General features: G+C 33.7%; 1 long non-coding RNA gene across 1 annotated transcript; it reads right to left on the bottom strand.

The window, feature by feature from the left end:
- Positions 1 to 11,067: 11,067 nt before the first annotated feature.
- On the bottom strand, positions 11,068 to 15,687 carry LOC124356204. Its single transcript, XR_006921829.1, has 3 exons — positions 15,540 to 15,687; positions 14,309 to 14,310; positions 11,068 to 11,362 (listed from the first exon to the last, which is right to left on the bottom strand). It is a non-coding gene; the product is annotated as an uncharacterized LOC124356204 (long non-coding RNA).
- Between the last annotated feature and the right edge of the window lie 4,357 nt (positions 15,688 to 20,044).

Raw genomic sequence — 20,044 nt, 5'->3', positions numbered from 1 at the left:
TCTGTCAAAAGTGTATGTTTATGTACATACACTTTATTATAAAGGTCATACACACAGGCTTTAGTTCAAACAGAAATTTATATTAAATTTGACAAACATACATAAAAAATTTCGTGCCTTCAAATAGTGTTTGGCTATTTAATATACGTAACTGTCTCGTAATTGCAGTTTATAATGTGCAGGCGCTATGATAAGTTTTATTGTATTTTATAGCGCCGCATGGTGGTAAGCTACATCAATGGGCATAGCATATAAACCTTCTACGTGGATAAATACATATACAAACAAATTTTCATAATGATTAGTGTAATATTTTCTGAGTCTATAAAGGACATACAGACAAACATTCATTAAAAAAATTATGGTTGCCTGTAAAGTCGGTTTTACGGGCGAAGATTTTACGTGACATCGTCTTTTTCTCGGTAGAATATTTATTGATATGAATATTATTAAATTGCACAATAGGAACAAGGAATTGAATGAAAATAAGAATTGCACAAATTTTAACTATAGAAATATATTTTGTTTACTAAAACATTGTACATAATTTGAAATTAATTAAAATTTGTTATTGTAAATGGTAAAGTTGAATAAAACATTTACTAAAATTGGAATTTGAAATTCTTGCTAAACACAGTTAAATTCTAACTCCGCGCGTGGTGATTGGTCGGTTTAGTTCGTTTGTTTGGTCGCACTGTTATGACAGGTTAGAGGTTATAATTTGTTATTTTAAATGTTTGACTAGCAATACGCGCTGTTTCTTCTCAATCGACTGAATTACGATTGATTGCAGAGTGATTTAAACTAATAATTTACTTAACACTATCAACATTTGTCAATAGTATGACATAACCTATAAACTCAGTTTCTCAACTTTTGTGTCAATCTAACAATTAATCAATCAATCATAGTTTACGATAATGAAATATCAGTATACAATTATTTAACTTTATTGTTGTAGTTGTTGTAAATGACGAATCTAAGCACTCCACATTTTCACGAATAAACATAGTTATCTGCTTTATCCCGTGCGGATCCCGTGCGGCGGACCCACTGGACGGGCATCGTAACGTTACCGGGCGTTACACTTTTTCATGAGTGACTCCGAGCCGCAACCTAATTTAAGACGTTGTCACGTCAAAAAAAAAAATATATATATATATATATATAACAAAATAAACTATATGTGATGTTGCACGAGCTAGTTAACAAGAGTTTCCTTAAACTATATTTCCTTAAGATAAGAAAATATGTTCATATATAACCCGACTACACATGATCACCCTGTATATATCAGCACATACATTACTAATCGTTCAAGAACACTGGACACTGTTTGATCGTGAAAAATTAAAATAGCGCTCTCCGTTAAGCGGACGGTGGGACCCTCGAGGTTTCCGGCAACTCTTAAACTTGTTAAAGTGCTCGCGAATTGCGCAGCGAACTTTCTAATTGGTTCTGAACAGTCCTAAACTTTTCTCTGAACCGTCGGAAATGTCTCTGACTTCGGCAGTAAGAGACAGAGTTGCATTGCATAAGTAATATAGTATTGACTGGATATTGGAATACAATATAATCTATTAATAGAAAAATTGGTTGCACGGTATTTTTGCCCATATGAGACATTTTGTAAGAAGAATTGAACGTCTCAAAGTGAAATGTGAGCTGTAGTTCTAATACAGAAAACAGTTTAATTGTGTTTTATTGTGTTGTGTGCATGTTGTAATTTCGAGATTTCTATTGTTTTCTTTTTCACTCCATGGTTTTAAGTTTCACATTTATGTTTCTAACATATAACTTTGTATTATTAGGTTTTATGGGCGAGTTGGTCACCATGTTGTTTTATTTCTAATCTTTCTTTCATTTTTAACATTGGGTTTTACAGTTTTACACCTAAATAAGAAGGAATTTACCAGTTCTTAAAATGTCTTGTTTTAGTTTATCGTAACTTAAAACTATACAACAATTCTTTAATTCTATTATCACCTTTAAACTAAGTATAAAATCTCGTAGGACATATACATACAGAAATAAAATTTAATGTATAATAGGTCCAAATCAGTGATCAACTGTAAAAACATGCTTTAAAACAAAAAACACAAATCAATTCAAATATATTCCAATATTTAAATATCTAAAAAATTATAATTGATTTGTAGTTTTGTTTTACGAATTCATGCGAATTGTGTGTTGAAAAATAAACAATAAGTTAAGCATAAAAATAGCAAATATAATAGATTTTAGAAATATAATAGGGTAAAAACATGTCGAATTTTCTCTTGCAAATAAAGCCTCTAAAATATTTTGCCAAATATAATACTTGCTTCTATAACTAAAACAGCTATTCTTGTATAAATAATTTATATTGAACAATTACTCCTAATCTCGAATAGGACATCATAAAACAATTTTTTTTATTACCATGTGATAGATAAATTTCAAATCAGTTTAAACCTACTACCGAGAGAAATTGCAATAGGATTCTTCATAATATCGAAATTTTATTTTCACCAAAATAGAAAACAGTTTAAAAGACTCCTCGACCCATGAAATGCGATTCCTGTCCAGATATATTGCATCTCAACAAGAGTTTTATTTCTCTCTGCTCTACAACACAAGTGACTGTATTCCGCTCACTGTATTCTAGGAGAGGATAAGTTTAAGTGAACGAACACGAGAGTCTATAGCTCGCTTAAGCATTGGTTCAGTTGTCTTCCTTTAAGTTCTTAAAATTCAAAATTTATTTCAGGAAACATGTACAGTATTCGGTCTCCAATTAAAAAGTTACTAATAATTATCATTGGTTCACATATTAACACAGCGTAAAGTCTAATTATAAAAATACTACAGGTAATTAGAAAAATATCAACCAATTTTAGCATAATTTTACAACATATTACATTCCTACTGACCAGTATCAAAAATCTTGCATGGAATGTAGCAATACAAAATACCATAGCGGCTACAACGGTTATTGCGATATAACCGAATCTAGCAACGTCGAGCGTGACTGCTGCTTGGATGGGTGACCGCTGAGCGATCCTGCCCTACACACCATGTACTAGTTAATCCTACAGTTAATTAGAAAAATATCAACGCAATTTTAGCATAATTTTACAACATATTACATTGCTACTGACCAGCATCAAAAATCTTGCATTGAATATATCAATACACAATAACATAGCGGCTACAACGGTTATTGCGAGATAACCGGATCAAGCAACGCCGAGCGTGACTGCTGCTTGGATGGGTGACCGCTGAGCGATCCTGTCCTTGCAAGCAGCTCGCCTGCCCGGCCATTGGTGGTGGTCCGGAAGTCACCTTTAAGCCGTTGGTCCCCAGGTTAAGTGTTAGAGAGGACTTCTTAGCCCTAACTTCGCCTGATAAAATAAGACATCTTTACTTTACTTTACTTTTACAATATTGTACATCCATTACAGCTAATCCATGGTAGTATATTGGAGCTGTAAACCACAAAAAAACCTAAAATAACATTTATATGTATACCCATACTATATTTTTTTAAATAATTTTAGACTTCTCAGAAATTATTTTTTATTTAAATCAGCTAATTATTTACCTACGACTTAATAATAAACAAAACACACTCTCAATTTTCTTCTACAAGTACAAGGAAAATAGGGGAAACCTTAGTGATAATCAAGAATGAAAATAACTTAGTAAATAACAATAATAAGTGTAGTTACAAAGAAGGCATGTAAAACAAAAAGTATAAATTTAATTAAAGCATGAGTGGGTTGTAAACTGGTGTTTATAAGTGAAAAAAGTAAATTTATTTTGTGTTTTTGTCATCGTTTTCCTTATAATTCTTTAAACTCATTGCTTTCCTAATTTAGAATATGTATTATGTTTTCTGTTTTTAAAACCCTTTTTCGTGTATACTTTTACCTTTTCTGATCTACCCAGACAATTTGTTATATACTTTTGGCCCAATGAAAACAAAATACCTAGTTAATGTAATGTATCTATGACGTACTTGTTCTGTTTCAGTATTACCACTTCTTGTGAAAGAATGTTATAATTTTAAAAATGTAAAGGGGGTGTACTGGCAATACATTTAATTGCACATGCAATGGATGTAGTGACTCTCTTTTACTTTTGTAAAGTATAATTCTGATGTAATGGTTTTGAATAATCTTAATTATAATATTATTTTTATGTAAGTTCCTGCCTAAAAATGCATACTGTACTGCAATTCTAAATTGATTAACGAGTAGTAAAAACTTCGAAGTAGATTTATATCGCATATTCTTCTTAAATGATAGAACGCTCTGATGCTAGTTCTTAAACTTTTTAATGACCCTTTAACATGCTCTTTCTATGAAAGTATGTCATCAACTGTTACCCCAAGATATCTGAAACATTTACTCTATTTATTACTACACACTTACAATTTGAATTTCGTAGATAATTTAACGAACGATATTTTAATTCTCCTAATCGATTGAAACTACTATAATTGAAATTTATTAACTTTTTTTTAGAAATATTATCAATAATTTTGTTATCACTTCACCATTGTCTCAATATATTTAGTGCATTTCCGATATCATTATGCAATTGTCGCGTGCATTTTATTGCAAATACAAAAGCCACATCATCGGCAAAAGCCGTCTCCGTTCGTCCAAACTCTTTGTATAATTTGGTCGTTTATAAAAACAAGGAAAAGTGTTGCCGAGAGGACAGAGCCTTGTGGAACCCCTGTTTCAATTTTCCCCGCTTCACTAAAGCTGGACCCTATTGTAACTATTTGAGTTCTATCTGTTAAAAACTGTTCATACCACTGAAAAGCTAGCCCCCGTATTCTTAGTCTTTCGAATTTTACTAGCAAAATTTCATGGTCTACGAAGTCAAAAGCTTGACGGAAATCAATAAATAAAGCTGAACATTTGTTGTTCTTATTTAAATTGTTGTATAGTATATATTCTCAGTAAAAACCGTCAAGGCATCCTCTGTAATTATTCCTTTTCTACATCCGACTCGATTTTTGCTAGATAAATTTATACTATTTAAATAATGTATGAGTCTAGATTTATAGCTCAGTAAACAGAAAGCAAACTAAGAGGTCTCAAACTATCGAGTTTTTTTCCAGATGATTTGTTTGGGAAGACAACAACTATACCTTTTTAAGGGCACTCCGAACTCCATTTAAACTCAATGTTAGCTATAATGCACATAACTTTTTTTCTACTTGAGATATTGTTTTAATTTTTGTTTTGTTTTTAAAGAATAACTTTTTATATAGTTTATAAACACAAGATTATTTTTTTACAAGTTCATGGGAATTTTTTTATTAAATTTACCTTATTAGTCTTTAAAATTTTCAAAAAAATTGATTAAAAATATTTTTTTATTTGGTACGTATAAATCATATTTATATTTCCTTGTGTTTAGAAACTTTATTTAGCAGTTATAAAACTACAGTAAAAATTTCAACAAGATATATTGAGTCGTTTCTGAGATATGTGTAGTGAAAGTTAAAAAAAAGGTAACTTTTGGTAATTAAACAAAATAAGTTTTATAACAGTTTTAATGTACAATAATACCTATTTAATGGCCACCAGCACTGTATGAGGGGTTGTCTGGGGTTTCTAGCTCTGCATATTGGTCTTCCAAGTTTCTTTTAGCCATTGTTCTCTTGATTCTTATTTTCTTCTCGAGTTCATTCATCGCCTTGTCTGCTTCGTTGACTCGCTTTCGATCGAAGAATTCCATTGTTTTCACAAAATGTTTTCCCAGCTTGAAGACCTAGATGTTCAAAACACCTTTGCCTTGGAGACATATCCATTATTGAAAGTTAATACAGCTTCTGACACTCCAAAATTTCAAAGTGGACAGTCCTACAAATGTTCTTTTCGGAATTCGTGACCAATATCAAATTATTGAGTGATTCATTTGGGTTCTGCGACTTCCCTTTCAAAACATTTTTTTAGAAGAACAGGATCAGACAAAGACCTTGAATATAGGCTTTATTTCAAGCATTATTGTTTCAGGTAGGTGAAAATGTTTTGAATGATCATATGTGAGACCCAAAACCATAGCTTTCTTGTACTTGCACCAAGTGTCGTCTCCGGATGGGCAGAGTTCGTGCGTTGGTTTGTTGTTGTTAGACATTATATGGTAGAAGGTAGCCCATACAGCTTTTCTGCATGTCTTTCTCACTTTGTTGTATTCCTTCTTATTGCTAATCCATAAAACAATTGAATCTTTTTGAATTGCCAGGTCAGTGAGACGGTTTTTTTCCGGATAATGGTTCCCATCTGACAGTTTTCCTTTATTCGATGATTTCAGTTTCCGTAACCTAGTTCCCATGCGTTTTTGAATGTGACCAATGCATTCAAGTTTATTTATGTCACAATTCTCATAAGGTTTGCTATCAACTACTGACTTATAAGCAGCAGAATCACCATCACCCAGGTAATCTGTGTATCGAACGTTTGTACTTTTGGATGGAACGATGGAACAAGGTAATGACACCGTCAACTTCCATACCCCCACTTGGTTCCCTATATAATTTGCAGAACATGTATCAAGGTGTTCATTTTTCATTTCTCAAAGAACACTGGCAGTATTTTGACATAACATGAAATGAAAGTCCAGTACTTTACCTGTGTCGACGGATGTGAGAGTCATAAACACCATTCAACGACGTAAACCCTCTCTTTTTGCCACGTCCCATCTAGGGCGACACACAGATCTCGATTCTGATTTACTTCAACAGCTTCTTCAACTGAACAAGCCATTGACTCTTCACATAAAGTTGTACATGCTTCTCCAATAGCATTCTGATGTGAAGTAAACAGTGTGGGCGGAGGGGGAAGATTTAGAATTCCACAAAGGCTCTGTGCCGCCATGTAAACCTTTACCGATTATTCGCAAGCCGTAAACCAGGCGCAAGTTAATATCATAAAATGTTATAGGCTTAGGTGTATCACCTGACTTAGGCCTACTTACTACTGAAATCTTCTTACTATTAGTAAAAAGATGTGTCAGATTGTTTACAATTTGTACAAAATAATCTAAATTTGGTGGCTAGCTCTACTATGTTTGTTTTGGTTATTTTTAGGCTATGGTGGCAAAATCTACATACTGCCAAAGCAGGGGCATCAGATAGTTCAATTTATGTCCACTATTTCATACTCCAATTTATCAGTATTCTTCCGATAATATTCAAAGTTCTTACCTAGCTTCAACCTAGACGAAGAAATAGGTGGAAGCCTAGGCTACTTTGTTCATTATTCTCAACAACTGAGCTTTCTTTAGGTTTAGGCTTTCCAACGTTTTTCCTCTTCTTGTAACAACTTCTAAAAGATCCCACCTTTGTATTATTACCCATTATAATGGCTAATAAGATATATTATAATATAACACTTCACATGAAACAGTTATACTTGTTGTATCTATACTTGTTGTACTTCACTTTTCACTAAATGCAAAGAAATGAAGGCAATAATATTGGTTAGAGCAGACAGCTGAGTTCACTAATAAAAACAACAGCTTGTAATAGACAGAATAGCCAACCTGGAAAGTAAAATATATGTCAGAAATAAGTAGAGCATTGTGTATAGTGATGAAAACTTATGATGTCGTGTGAGAACTAGATTTTTTGTTTCCATAATAGCGTACATCACCATATATAATCAAATTTTTCAAAATGAAATAAAACAGCTAACCTATATGTATTGTATACCATTTTAAAGGTAATATTTCAAGGAATAAGAATCAATAAAAATCTAAAAAATGTCAAAAAATTCATATTTTCCATTTCACAGTGCCCTTAAGTAATTTTTGAAAGCATCCAGTGGAAAATCTAATATTTATTATGCGTGTCTAGTGCTAATGAAACAATTTCGGAACAGTATTATTAATCAACTGAACAATCACTTTATTAAAACCACTAGATTTCTTGGTCTTTAGTGTGTTCATTGTTTTAGTGATTTCTTCGTAATCAGTCCCATAAATGAAGAAAGAACTGTTACCTTGTGTACCGGCGTTGAAGTTCTGTACACATGGTGCCCCCCCCCCCCCCATCGACTCTGGCGAGCCACTGATGTTGATCAGCTGTTTGTGAACGTTAATCATGTAATTGTACATTTCATCCGCAATTTCTTTAGATCTATTGTATTTCAGTATATCATCTAAAATTAAAGTTTAAATTTTTTTGTTCTATTCTTACCCCCTGTGAGACTATTTTTATAATTTTCCACTGCTTTTGGGTATTCCCATTACAGTCTTTTATTAAATTACCATAATAAATCTACTTAGTTATATCAATTAGGTTACTTAGGTTTTCAGCAAACATATTAAAGTAGTTTTAAAGGTCATGAGATCTTCAAATTTTAATTTTGTGTAGTTTGTTTTTTAACTTAATTTTCCTTAAAATGCTATCATTAATTCAGAGACTTTTTGATCTGGCTTTTTAATTTCTCAGAGCAATAGCAGTAGTAGTATTCATCTAATATCACTTTTGTTATGGTCAGGGGTCTCGATTGTTCGGTTACATTCCCATGTATAAGAGGTTTACCTGGAACATTCCCCCACATTCTCGTAACAATATCTGAATATGACCTCATTTTCAACACGGAATATCATCCTTATCTTTTCGTTAGGTAAAACACATTTTTTAGTATTGGAGCTAAATCGTGCTCTGCAAACCATAAAACTTTCTTTTAATTGTTTTAACCCATTTTAAACACTATTCTGCTTTATGTCATGAAATTACTGATTTTAACAGCTATTTTCAATAACTAAGCATAATGAACTAATACGTTTAAATTTAAACATATCACCTGTTTTATCTTATGGTACAACCAAAGTTAATGTTTAAGTCATTGGAAGATATCAGTAATGTTTGTTCGATTAGAACATTCGGTGAGACAATAAGGAACTTTAGCCAGGGCCATCACAATTGTTACGACTATACCGTATCCTTTATTATGTAAAATGTCATGCTAAAATTTTAAAGATAATTACGGAGTCAATCTGAAAATTATTAATTCTTCTATTATGCTCCAAATGAATTGGAGCTCCTAAAATAATGTCTCCATCATTGAGATCAAACTGAACGTCAATAACTCCATATTTTTCTGACTCATCATTTCCGCTGCTATTTTGTAAATAACCTTTTTTCCAAATTTAATAACATATAATTTCTGGAAGAAGGAAAATAAGACTTCAAAATCCACTTGGACCTTCATTATTTATTTTATCAGATTGTGTACACTGGAAATAATATTCAATTGTTTTATTACTATATAAATACCAGTTTGTAAAATTGATATATATGGTCCAGTCATATGTAGAAACTCCCAAATAAAAACGTGATTTAAAAATAATTACGCCACATTTAACCCACAATGCACCACTGCTTTGAGTGATCATTAATCATAAATTTTGTTTTATTTTACATTCTAATTAATTCGGTACATGAAAAAGCAGTTTTGTATTTTGACATAATTAAATATTTTCGTGCTACAGCAGAGAAGAAAATGAGAGGCCACCACCTGTTGCCAAGACTTGCGCTAGAGTTCATAGTTACCTTGACTAAATTAATTTTCTTGAGTAGTTTGCTTCCATTTAATGCTTTGTTGAAGCTTAGTAGCAAAATGTTTACATTAACTTATTTCATTTAGAGACTAAAACACTACTTATATGTATTTCGTAAACTTATATATTATTCTTTATTTAAAGTTTGTTATTGACGAGGGATAATTTAAAAGGATAATAGAATTTCGAACATTTGGTATATGTTACCAAAAAAAGATAACACTACGTTTCAAGGATCTACCTTCTTCTTAGGGTGTGAACAATGCCATCAGACATTAGAGAATTAAAATATTTGGCAATGGACTGGCACTCAAAGTTAAAATAATTAAGTGATAACTGACAAATCACATGAAGTCTAGACTGGAGGGAATGAACCCAAGTGATGTCACTGTACAGAAGCGAAGAGCGAAGTAACGAAGGTGAAGCAATGACGGCATTTCCTGTGGTATCGCGGTACGTTATCAGAAACAGACATATTCTATAGTACTATACTAACGACACTTTTCGTCTATTAAAATTGTATTGATATAAATAATTTGAACACGATTTAAAATATACTAAAAACGGAAGAAGAACAGAACTGCAATAGAAGTACTGTTAATCTACAATCGTTATCGGTATTCTTGTATGTTCGACTATTCCACATACTCAAGAAACAAAGTAATCATAACTAACTTACGTTTCGGAAATATTAGAAAACTATAATGTACTCACCAGCGTGTTTTTAGATAAGTAATGCGAGATTCAAAACCAATAAAACCAGTTTTATAGATTTCCCACTATTGTACTCCAGTACATCTAGTACAAAAAGGATCTAGAAGTGTGAATTTGACGTCTCGTTGCTCTATTTCCTATTTCAAAGTACTCCTATAGGTATGTTATCTGGAACCCTGAAGTATATTAGGAAACCCCCTGCAATAACTGAGAAGTAACTTGAAAATAGTGGTTTTGAAAATTTCGAACTAGAAATTTAAATTTTCATATTTCAAAACTTTACTTCAGGGCGATTTTTATACATCTCCTCCGATAGGGACGTCATTCTGCAACAAAACAACTTCGTTGCTTCCTAGTAGTTTTGAGGAAAGTTTTAGTAATTGTAAGGAACCCGCATCTCCGCAATTTTCTTTTGTCTGCCACCTTCATACGGTTTTATACGTCAACTTCCAGATTGATTTCCTGGGCAGATACTTGTCTTATCCAGAAAAATCTTGTTTTTTTTTTAATTGGAGACATACATAAAAGTAAGAGGGCGAACTGTATAACCTCCTCCTTTTTAAGTCGGTTAAACGTGTTTTTAAATTTAAAAATTTAAAACAGGATAACATTTAAAACAATATATTGGTGTATAAAAACAAAAAAATTAATTAACAATAAGTTTCTAACATTTCACCCAGACAAACCAACAGCACTTTATATATCATCTATAGTATTTATTGAACACGCAAAGGTAGCGAGTAATCTATTATATTTCCAAGAGTCATATAAGAGGAAATGGAGGAGAGGTTAACCGAACTGCTGGAAGGAATGGATTCCATCGTACAATAGACTCCAAGTCTACCATTATACCTGGCTGTCACTATTGGTGTTTCTATTCCTCGATGTATGGGAGGGAATACGGTCTGTCCGGAGGGGGGAGGGGGGAAAGGGTCAACAACTGATGAGAGGAGTGGATTACACTGTACAATAGACTCCTAGCCCACTCGTACCCGTGGGTGGCCATGGAACATTGTCAGTTGATCTATCGGGTATATCCATGTCCATGATCATTGTCTAGAGTGCAGTGAAACTCTTTCTGTTCGAAATGTGTATTTGAGGAAATAAAACGTTTAATGCAATTCATTATAATATAAGCTAAAACTGGCATAATAACAAAAAAACTGGAGCTGATTAAATACAATAAATATTTCAAGAATTTGGCCATTTCTACAACTGCCTATTAACAGCATATACACATTACGAATACAGCACCATTCCAAAAATTTCTTTCTCATCCTCCCTCTTTTGTTTGCGGAACCGAAGAGGGATCTTCAGTTAAGACAGTCTTACTCAGGTTGATGAGGTAGGTGGTGGGATCGTAGTGGGCTCCTCGTCGAGACGGGAAGAGATGGGTTGGAATATGGATTTTTTTACTTTTATCTTGTTTAGATAGCATTGCCTCAGCAGTGCTTAAAACTTTTGTGCTAACTTTTCTGTCCTCGACTTTATCACAGTTTTATACCTTGCAAAGTTGGGAAACATTGAGTAAATTTGTGGTTTCCCGGTTCTAATAAACTTCCAGCCAACAAGAATAAGTGTGTTAAAAGGGAATTAACAGATACTGTTAGGCCTGTTGGGCAAAGCAAATTGTTTGACACTGTTATGTTTCTATTTTAAGTCCGATACTATATGGAAAAGAGTTGGCTAGGGACGTATATAGTCATAGCAATAAGAAATAGGCAATAACCTGTAGGCGATTGATAACCAGGTAGATTTCTTGGTCTTTAGTGGTTTTTCTGCAGGCAAAGTATAAAGTTAAACTGTCATTGATATTGGTTCTGTCAAAATATTGAGTCAATTACAATGGCCATCTTCTAATCTTTGCACGACCATCCGACGCAGAATTTTGTCGTTTTAGATCACTTATTTCATGATAAATTGAAATCAGGTCTTGGCAGCTTTGTGTAGTCACCACTAGTGTTAATGAAGCAGCTATATGAGTTGTTATTTGTGAAAGCAATTGCCACTAGAGTAGTGAATATTTGTGAAACATGTAGGCTATCAATGTATCACGCGTTTGAGACAGTTGGTAAAATAAAAAGTGCCAGTATTATGACTATCGGTGTCTTTCAAACCTCCTCTTCCTTTACTTTCCTTACCCCCTTCGCCATTTTTCTATTCACGATGTTCGCACTAGTAAAGATTTATTGAATTCATCACTTACATTACAGACTACACCCCCATTAACGCCCACCCTTGATGTATTTGTTTTGCTAGACCAACCTGGTTTTAGTACAGGTCTCAATTGCTGTGATCAGGTCGTAGCCTTAACCTTTTTCATTTAGGATTGAAAAGAAACTCGAAACATAGCTGCCTCAGTGGATTGCTCAGGAGGTTACAAACACAGTAGAGAGAAAATGTCTTTTACTGAATTTGATTAAGGAGATGTCCCGTGTCGGAATAAATTACATTCAATTTTGATCTCCTCAGTCGATTATTTTTCAAACTGGAATCTGATTCCTTATTCTTTTTCAAAACCTAAGTAGGCTGTTTCCATCTCAACAACATATTAGCCAACTGCATCATAACATCTGGTTTAATCGCTTAAACAATAAAAGCATCCACAGAACATTAGGTACAGAGTACCTATCTCTCTCTTTCAAGAGACATCCAGAAAAGACATCAGGAAAGGTAAATTCTAAGGGTTACGGCATATATCATTCCGTAAGAGCAAGTATTTTTTGAGATTCAATTTTTATTTAAATTAATATATATTTACGCTCTGTACCTAGTCTCCATTGAGTAAAGGTTTTTGTGCTTCGGCCTGATTAAACAATCTCCAATTTCCTTTTGACAAAAGTTGCTGCACTACTAAACAGAATAATAAGAGTGACAACTGGTACCCTTATTTCTTCATCCCTTACCCACTCAACTGTTCCCGCTACAATAAAATACGAGTATAACTTTCCGGAATTAAGGCCCGAGAAGGGAGTGAAGTTTTTAAGTCGTGTTCACACCCAATCTTCTAATTTTACAGTATCTTCACCCGGTTTAAGTCCCAAAAACTATCTATTGATGAACTTCTCAGTTACTACTGGTAACTTCATTACAATCCACAAGAATTTTATAGAATAAAAGGATCCTTTTAATTTGAATCTTCCTAAGAGGGAACGATCTTACATAATTACTTCCATAATTCTGTTGCTTGATGTAACTAAGTAGTTCTATATAAAAAATACTAGCTGTTTCCCGCGGCTTCGCACGCTTTTCGTAAGTTTTGCCCGCGTATGAGCATTTCTGGTTGAAGTAAATTATATTTCCAACCCCGATGTAGATTTTACCTTGATGTCACGATCAAGAAAATATGTCAAAAATGTATTGTACATGCATAATGTATTTTATTACAAAGTGGTCTACCACTCAAACCTTTAAGTTCAACCAAAAATTTAGTTTAGACAATTATACATCATAACTTAGCGCCTTCAAATAGTGTTTCACTGTTTAATATACGTATCTATCTCGTAATTGCAGGTTATAATGTGCAGGCGCTTTGAAAACTTTTCTTCATTTTATTCGTTTATATTCACGACATAAGCGAATAATTCAGATAATAACTATCCTATCTTCTAAGTTAGACTAAATTACGGATACATGTGAAATTTGATTGAAATTGGTTCAGTCGTTTTGGAGTTTATTGGCAACATACATCGTGACTCAAGATTTTTATATATATCAGATAATTATTGACATAGGTGGATAGGTAATTTTTATTTTACGAGTAATTTATTACACATTTTATACTTATCTAACAATCTTTTCAAAAGCAAGGTTACTTGTATTGAAATTGCTGACTGAAAGACGGCCATTATATACGGAGGAGGTATTATACGAGTCCACTTATAGTCTTCATTGAATCTAGTATAGTGAGTTTATTTATTCTTTTGAAAAGGAAATACCTCCGCAAGGCTTTTTCTAAGTGTATATCCGCCTCAATACACACAATATTGTATCTCGTCGTTACAGAGACCATTAATTACCAGACGTCTCAAAGACACGAGAGCCTGTTATGCTGCAACGTGTAGTAATTAGTCAGCCTGCGCACTTACACAAGCCATGAGTACGACAGATCTATCGGTAAGTATTTGTATATAGATAAATACAAATATTAGTTCTCGCCCTCACACATGTACTCTGTCGACAGATCCATCGGCTCTTAAGTATTGTGCCAATGGCGCAGTGTAGCGGGTACAGCGGTTATCGCAAGATAACCGAATCAAGCAACGTCGAGCGTGGCTGCTGTTTGGATGGGTGACTGCTGAGCGATCCTGTCCTTGCAAGCAGCCCGCCTGCCCGGCCATTGGTGGTGGTTCGGAAGTCACCTTTAGCCGTTGGTTACCAGGTTAGAGAGTTATTCTTAGCCCTAACTTTACCTTATAAATTAATTCATCTTTTACTTTACTTTTATTTCGGACCCTCACCGACTTCAAGAGTTCACCCAAGTGCACTTACAGCCTTGAAAGTCGGCTGCTCTGAGAATCATCGTCTGGGTCTCTAATGTGCATAGACTAGTTCTTTTTCGATTTAGTGAACTTTATCCTGAATGTAATTTTAGTCAAAAATAATGAAAATAATTTCAAATACGATGTACATATGAAATTGTAAAGCATTTAGATGTACAAGGCTTCAGTCGTAAACCTCCAATTTAGCGAGTAATATGTATTCCTCTTTAAGGAATCGACAGGACCTTCTTAAAATCGTGTCATCTCTCCATCCAGTAACTCTTATCAGAGGTTGTAGAGACTCAATTAAGGGGAAAAATACTCACAAATACGGTTCCAAAATTTAGCTTCGCAAGGTCTTGTCCTTATTTATTGTGGAAAATACACGAAAAAATCATGCATCGTCTCTGAATTGAGCGATGATGACATCCACTATCTTTTATTATGGCTTGTTGTATCCCCCACCTTTTGTATACAATCGCATTGTGGGGAGCTTGTGTAAACATAATTTTTGATTGTTTTGAAACTAGAGAGAAAAGCACAATGTCAATCAATACATACAACTTCAGAGTCGTGCGGACAGTTTTCAAAAATGATCAACTTTTGACTTTTCCATTGCTCTACATTTTAGAAACTGCATTGTTTTGTTAGTCTAAATGTGCCTTAATCCGAGGACGAAATACATGAATGTGAGACAAGAGGCAGAGATAGTATCATGCCTTCACTGGCAGGCGTCCATTTTATAAACATATTGCCAAATTCATCTAAAAATACCTGAAGGCCCAAGGCTTTAAACTCCGCTTATCTTCAAACGCTGTTGACGAGTTTCTGGCATTTGACTGGGAGACCCGCAAGGAGGAAACTCCAAAGCTGAATAAGGGTGTGAACATTTCAATGTGGCCTTGATGAGAGATGAGTGTAAAATTTAGATGTAAATAAATTGTAGTTGCTATGCAACATATATTGGAGATTGCAAAAAACCTATTTTATTTCATTGTTGCTTCCCGACCTTGGACGATGAAATTTTCAAAGCCCACATTCCAAAGTCTTAAAATCATCGTAGTTGGCTACGGATGTTTTTTCACATGACCAGATGATTATTATCCCGAACTAACATTAACTGTTATTACTTGAAGTTATTATTAAAGATGTAGCCTAGAAAATTGTTTGCTATAAATATACAATTATAGACATTTTAACACTTTTTGATAGATTTTATTTTGTACAATGTACATTTCGAATTTAACGAATCCATGATCAGGTACTTGTAGGTTAAGGTAATAAAGTAAATAAATAATTGAAACCAAATTGTCATATGCTTTTAACTACCTTAGTTTCTGAATTTAAAACAGTTTTTGCATTTAATGTTGTATGTAATTAATTTATATATTTAAAACTCTATTGACTAATACATCCTTTGTTAGAAAATCGCCATTTAATAATACATTACGATTAATTATGGCACTTTGTAAATTTCAAAATGTTCCAAAGTTAACAATAGATGACGTTTTTTTGCATGTGTATAAAATTTCAACATTGTTTTCTATATTTGTGTATGTATGGCCGATGTAATTTAAATGGTCAGAATATTTTGAATTTGATGATGTCTTCAATGCTTTTATATTATATATTCATTAAATCTAATTTTGAAGGATCGGCCGGGTTGTCCAATATAGTTGTTTTGTACATTTTATGAAAAAGTGTTAAAAGGTCTATTATTGTGTATTTACTTGAAGTTCATAGTGAAATGAGGACTTCACAAAGACGCATTCAGATGATTTACGTTTTTAATATTTTTTGGGTTTCTCGCAGGAGATAACAATGTGTGAGATAACCCGCCTGCGCGGTAACATCTGCACGATGCGGCGGCAGCGCTGCGCTCGAAGACTTTCTACCGCCTCGACTCGAGTTCGTGCGGAGCGATTATCCAGGTCACAGTATGGGAATAGATCGGGGGCTAAAACTGTGGGGAAAGTGGGCAAACCTCAATTAAAATCTGCAATCCGAGATTTGCAGACTGTCTGATCATTATGATGGCAGAATGTACGATTGTAGGTTAGGAGAAAGCCGACTGCTAATATAGCTTACGTACTGTATGTCACAACTGGCACCGAATCCTGTTCTAACTCTTGTCCTTAACTATGCGTTGTAGGGTCAAAATCTGTTATTTTACCGCATCTCAATGCAGCTGTTTAACACTAAAACCAATTTCTAAAATTATACTAAACTAATACTGACTACTGAGAATTTATGTTACGGCGCTATCAGTTTAAAATTTGAATTGGACAATCGGATTTCGAACTCCAGCGTTTTCCGTACAAGATCTTTGCAAATGAAATTATAATATTTGATACCTCTCTCAGAATTTCTGGTCAGACCCTGTAGAATTTTGTTTTTGTGAGATTGAGCTGTAATACTCATTGATCATGGTTACTCTAAACTGTCCTCGGGCATTTTTGCTTTGAGGTCCTTAGCCAAATACAACCCTACATTTTTTTATACTGGCGTATTACATATCCTGATCTACCCCCCCCCCCCTTACACCTTACCTACGGTCTGAGGTTGTGGATAATTACTGAAAACTGCCAGTTCTTCAGAGCATCCAAAACACAAAAACCAAGCAATGCACTCAATCATAAATTTGTAGTTCAGAGAATGGTTTAGTAAACCTTTTAAAGAACTGCAACTGTGGACTCTTCCGAGTCTCTACATTTTAAGAAAAACTTGCATGTATAAATTTGCCATGACAAGTGGTCGAGACATGCCTTTCTACCTTTAAAAAAAAGAGAGACCGATCCCCTTTTAAGCTTTATTCTGTCCGTCCTCATGGGCTACTGGCCTGTGCGAGGATCTTATCAAACAGAATAAGGAGAAGAGTCGATACAGTGCAAGGTCGATGGTACTGATAAAAATTGCAACGGTCACAGACAGGATTTGAACCTGCGCTATCTCTAACTCAGATCCAAAGTCCAACGACTTAGACCGCTCGGCCATCATCACTCCCAGCATAGGCTCAGGCATGTATGAGACAAGAGGCAGAGATATTTATCGAACTGGAAGTCATAGAGCTTAGTCATAGTGTTTACGAATATTTGCCCTCGCAGTCAGGAGTTCGAGTCATAAACAAGTTGCCACAATCGATTAAAAGTTCTCCAACATCCAAGGTGTTAAAACCTAGTTTTGAACGATTTTCATATCCCAAGCAATTTATAGTGCTGACGAAATTATCGCTTACGACTGGGCAATCGGTACTAAAACTGTGTAAATTACCAAGGATGGATGAGGTATCAGTTGGGTTGATGCACGTTTATTAGGTTTTCGACGTGGGGTGTTTTGTAATGTTCTGACAGTAATATATTTTATGTTATTATATTTGAAAATTTGGCATTGGTATCATAAGCCTAACCCAAAATTAATATCGAACATTTTTGTCGCAAAGGCCTAGGACAAAAACGATGTTTCTGTAATTGGAGCCTTAATAGTGGAAAGTCCTTTACAAAACCTCATAAAAATGGGAAAAGTTCTTTGTAGGCTTACTCAGTGATACATAGAGCGTACTCCTGTATCTAGTAAAGATTTCCATATCTTTTACTGTTTATACGAAAATTCAAATCAAGCTCAGAATTGAAAGGCATTGTACGTACTTCATCATTCAAACATGTTTTACACTGAAAATGTAAAAGTAAACACTGAAAGATACATGTTACAAAAATAATTAAGTCTGCTGTGACAGTCTATTAGTCCATGGTTCCTAATTGAATTGCTCGTAAAACATTGGATATGCAGCATTGAATTATAGTGACAGTTTGACCACAAGTTGTCTCTAAATAATATATGATCTCTATCGCTGTAATTGGGCAGTCGAGAGAGTTTCTTGTCTTATTCAATTTGATAATTAATATTATTAGTGAAATTAAGTATATATTAAAGAAATGTGTGTATTCAATTCACTGGATTATGAAGTGTAAGTATATTTATTACTTCTAAAAGAGACTAACTATTGTTTTAACCTATACTACTAGATCATTAAGTGTACATTTATTATTATTGATATGTATTTTTTTATTATTTTAACCTAGAAAAATGCGTGTCAGATACCCATTTCAACATTCGTTGTTGTAGTGTTGGTACCAAAACAGATTGGTAATTGTATGAACTTGGAGCGAATTCTTGTAAGTAAGCCATTCATTCATAGAGTGTACATGTATTAATAAAAAAAGATTATTTGTTGTTATAATCTAGTAATCCATAGTAATCTGGATGAATGATAGCCGTTATCTATCAATGTAGCAGTGGCAAGAAAGTTCACTCTATGATTCGAGATACCAAGATTATTTGTTGTTATAATCTAGTAATCCATAGTAATCTGGATGAATGATAGCCGTTATCTATCAATGTAGCAGTGGCAAGAAAGTTCACTCTATGATTCGAGATACCAAGATTATTTGTTGTTATAATCTAGTAATCCATAGTAATCTGGATGAATGATAGCCGTTATCTATCAATGTAGCAGTGGCAAGAAAGTTCACTCTATGACTCGAGATCCCAAGATTGTTTTATTAAGACCGCAGTTTTCACTCCTACAGGACAATAATTATCTATTTATTAGTTTTAGTGATTTAAATGTCACATTTCGCATTTTTAAATATCTCAAACGGACACCAGAGAAATTATTTTTCAACAGTTTAATAATATATTACAATGAATAATCCTTTTAAAATGACATATTTAATATGCATGATCGTTCATTTACTTTAAAATGTTTGTAATTCAAACTCCATTATTTGATTTTTATAGGTACCTGAAATAAATTATTTTAAATATTCACATTTTCTAATTTAAATTAAATTAGAAAATTCTAAAATTCTATCAATTTCGTGTACTCTAAACTGTACACGTGTTTTATGTTAATATTGTAATATAATTAATTTTCGTTGAAATATAAAGATAAAATAAGCCAGTGCCATCTTCTACTGAAATGACAAATAACGATAAACCAGGTATTATTTTTAAAAATCTAGGATATTATTTCTTTTGTACAAATCATAATTCTAAACTGTTTCTTCACTGTTTTTTCCCTACAACCGATAAACCCAAGCTAAACAACGTCACTGTTTTATCATAAAATCGACAAACCCACACCCAAAACCGTCACTGCCTTATTCCTAACATACTTCACACATACGCCCAACAACGTTACTCTTTTGATCCTAACAACCGAAATAACCCCAATCCTAACCACGTCACTGTTTCATTCCCTATAACTGACATACCCAAGC

The sequence above is a fragment of the Homalodisca vitripennis genome, chromosome 2 (genome assembly GCF_021130785.1).
Source record: "Homalodisca vitripennis isolate AUS2020 chromosome 2, UT_GWSS_2.1, whole genome shotgun sequence".
Lineage (NCBI taxonomy): Eukaryota > Metazoa > Arthropoda > Insecta > Hemiptera > Cicadellidae > Homalodisca > Homalodisca vitripennis.
The sequence above is the reverse complement of the archived record's forward strand: the minus strand, read 5'-3'. Positions and strand labels throughout refer to the sequence as shown.